We start from the raw sequence: 4,476 nt of genomic DNA, 5'->3' as shown, positions 1-4,476 counted from the left end.
TGCTTGACAAACGGTGTTGGTTTGTTTATGCCCCCGTGACTTAGCGAATCATCACAAGAGAACGATAGAATAAGAACCCGTCTTAAAAATGATAAAAGCACAAAAGTACTGATATCGATTTGTTCAACTAGTAGTAGTAGTAGTATGTGTGCATGTGTTTAAAAAAATACTACAAACTTCAGTGAACGTGAAAAAAATGTATATGAATTTATGTATATATATATTTTCAAATATATATTTATGATTATATATATACACACACATATGTATGTATGTATGTATGTATGTATGTATGGATGGATGTATGTATGTATGTACGTGTGTGTATGTATGTATATGAATATACGAATATATGAATATATGAATATATTCACTTTTTCTTTCTTTCTTTCTCTTTTGTTTTTGACGTCATCTGTCAGAGAGACAAGCTAACGAATAGCGACTGATAACCTCGTACAAAAACCTTCCGACAACATCAAATAGTTTTGTGTTGTCAACATGCATATTCAAAGTTTTTCCTCTTTTTCATTCCCTCTCTTTTCTTTATTTTATCTATTTATTTATTTATTCTATCTGTTTATTTTTGTAGAGTACATTATATATAAAAGACAAAACTGCCATAGTTACGAAACCGATTGTTGGATAATCGGTATCAAAGTCTCTTCGTCTGTTCGCGTCCCCCAACCAAAGCATGTCACTTGTTGAAGCTCAGCCAAGTTCAACCGTGAAATGATGGTTGACTGCATTGCGCAATTGAAGACATTTTGAAGGGAAAAAGACAATCAGCTTGTGTAGGGTGTTGTGTAGGGTCGGCAGTAACAGATTTGGGTGTCAAAGGGTTTGCAAGGGATGTCTTACAGGAAACTACCATACAACTGTTTCAGCGTTAAGGGATCATTTTGCTTCTTGCTTGGTTTGTTCCGGAGATAAATCTTTTCTCCTTTACTTGTTTCAGTCATTTGACTGCGGTCATACTGGGGCACCGACGTGAAGGGTTTTAGTCGAACAAATCAACCCCTAGTACTTATGATGTTTTTAAGGTCTGAGACGTATTCTGTCGCTCTTCGTTTTCTGCCGACCCGCTAACTTATGCGGATGTAAACAAACCATCACCAGTTGTCAAGTGGTTGTGAGGGGTTGCAAACGCAAAGACAAAGGCGTGTACACACACGCTCGCACGCACATACATTTATACAGGGTGCGATGGGTAAATTGTCGCCATTTCATATTTTCAATTTCGCGCATGTGCATTGTTTGTTTTTGATTTTGTTGAGTACAAAGTATAGTAAAGGTCAGTTCGACACCGTCTGCAAGAAAAACAGCACCATGACGCAATTCACTCTGCCAGAAATTTGGAAACGACATACTGTACTGCTTGGCATTTGCACCAGATACGAACACTTCAGAGTGTTTGGTTGTCAATCTGAGGAGAGTGCAATCTGAGGACATGTACCGAGAGTGATAAAAATCAAACATCCAGTCAACATCATGGTGTTTGGAGTGATCACTAGTGATGGCGATATTATGCCTCCGAGAACCCAGCCATGGCTGTCAGACAATTTCTGTGATCACACAACCCCTAACATCTGGCCACCTAACTCTCCAGACTGCAACCCCCTTGATTATTATGTGTGGGGCGCAGTTGAGGGAGAGACCAACAGAACTCCTTGTAACACCAAAGGTGAACTGAAGACGACTGAAGACGACAGTTTATTCACCGCACCCTGTACATACATACATACACACATACATACATACATACACACATACATACATACATACATATATATATATGTATATATGTATATATATATATGCATGCGTGTATGTATATATGTATGTATGTATATATATATACACATACATACATATTTATATATGAACATACACATGCACACACGAGTTAGAAAGATAGATAGATAGGTAGACAGACAGACAAGCAGGCAGACAGATAGACAGATGTGCAAATGAGACAGGCAGAAAAAAGAGGGAGTGTGAGGGAGAGAGATTTAATATGGCGCTGGTTTATCACGATCCAAAACGGTGCCTATGCAAATGCATCAGCTGCACATAAGTTGCATCAGTGAAGGTAGATTGCAGCATTGTGCATTTCAAGAAAGACAGCGTCTATCGGTGTTGCTATGGAAACCTGATTGTTGCACTCATGCTGCAATTGCTGGCAGAGCACGTGACAATACTGCTGCTCCTTTCTGCTTCAGACTTCAAAGACAAACGCATACATGCATGCATACATACATGCGTACATACATGCATGCATACATACACATATACATACATGCGTACATATATACATGCATGCATACATACATATATACTTACATACGTACATATATATGTCTGTATGTGTATATATATATATATATATATACACACACATACATATATGTGTATATATATGCATATATATACATACATACATACATGCATATATATATATATATACACATGTATATATGCACACATATATATAACATGTATGTATGTATATATACATACATGCATATATATATATATATACATGCATATATATATATATCACACACATCCAGATACAGTCTCACACACATGCTCACATGAAAGTATACCACACATATATACATAGATATTAACAGGGCTAATACACGTAATTACTCTTTTCCATTCCTCCCCTTTCTCTCACTCTCTCTCTATCACAGTGTATCTTTCTCTCTGTATGTCTCTTACTCTCTCTCTCTCTCTCACTTTCTCTCTCCCTCACTGACATTCATATGAATTCTTATAAAGTACACACAAAATTATAGTCAATCACACGCATACACACTATCTCTGTTTCTCTCCCTCTCTCTTATACACACACTCACTTTCTCTGTCTCTCTCTCTCTCTCTCTCTCTCACTCTCTTATACACACACACGTGCACTCTGTCACTCATATACACACCGTGTCTCACACACGCACACACATACACTCTCCCTCTTTCTCTCTTATACACACGCACGCACTTTCTCTCCCCCTCTCTCTTTCTCTTTTTCACACACACACACACACATACACACACATACTTACACATACACACGCGCGCAGAGTCGTGGTTCAATCTTAGGCGACACCTCAACCAGAAAATTTATCGAAAAACCATTCCAACCGCGACTTCCCTGTGTTTCTCTAGCAAGGTCTGCATTATTAAATAGGACTTCCCCTTTTTTTAAAAGACGGGTGTAAATTTAGAGTGTTTAGCTGCTATCTTTAGCAAGCCGAGTGGGCAGAACTATTTCGTCTGGCAGATTAAGAATTCTCGCTATTGTGAAATATTATTGCCAGTTTTATTTAACCCTAGGTCAACTCCAAGCTTGTGATCCAACGCAATCGAACCATGAACACTCCGTCATTTTAGGAATATCTTCTCTCTTTTATTGGTCTGTGGCCATGCTGGGGCACTATATTGAAAGGTTTGGTCGAACAAGTCTATCACAGGACTTATTTATATTTTTTTGGTGGGGTGGGGTGTCTGAATTGAGCCTAAGACCCTGTTCAGAGATGTGGGCCTCACTGGAGACACCCAAAGAACTACTCGTAGTCTTCGTTGTAATCGTCTGTCACGTATTGCAGCCTTGACGCTGTTCACAGAGCATTGAGCAGCAGTCATGATGTCGGCATTCTGTTACTCGGCTCCAATCATCAGGATACAGGTCACTCTTCCAATAGTCAAATGGCCTCCAGTTCTCCACATCAGCTGACCTTTTTTTTTTTTTGAACGGCTAACTTAATTTTCATGACTGTTCACCATTACATCAAGATATTCCTGAAAAAATAAAGGAGACATTAAAAAATCATCAAATTTAAACCGAACACCCTTAACTAACACCAAAAACGGGAAGCTAACATTAACAGAAACATACACAACAAACTTTTATCAATACTGGCTGACAGCAATTTCCGTCAGGTTCGCCGTCCTCAGCCTCCGTTTAACACCCAACTTGATTATTGCTGGTTATTTTCTCTCCAGCAGTGCCAGTCATCAATGATATTTTCTGTAAAACATTTCTATTTCGGAGATGCGTGGAGGCGCGTGGCTTAGTGGTTAGCGTGTCAGCATCATGATCGTAAGATTGTGGTTTCGATTCCTGGACCAGGCGACGCGTTGTGCTCTTGAGCAAAACACTTCTTTTCACGTTGCTCCAGTCCACTTAGCTGGCAAAAATGAGTAACGCTGCGATGGACTGGCGTCCTGTTCAGCTGGAGAACACATACGCCATTGAAACCGGGAAACCGGGCCCATGAGCCTGGCTAGGCTTTAAAAGGGCGCATAAATAAATAAATTTCGGAGATGCATTTGCCAGGTATGTGGTTTCATCTGAGACCGTGTGTTGAGACTAAAACAATTACAGCGTAGAAGACATATACTAGCAATTCAAAAACATACAAAGACTGTTAACTTTACTTAAACATTTATTATATCGCATCAAAAGTTTCATCG

The sequence above is a fragment of the Octopus bimaculoides genome, chromosome 21, assembly GCF_046866305.1.
Source record: "Octopus bimaculoides isolate indiv1 chromosome 21, ASM4686630v1, whole genome shotgun sequence".
NCBI classification, from domain to species: domain Eukaryota; kingdom Metazoa; phylum Mollusca; class Cephalopoda; order Octopoda; family Octopodidae; genus Octopus; species Octopus bimaculoides.
Note: the sequence above shows the minus strand (reverse complement) of the source record.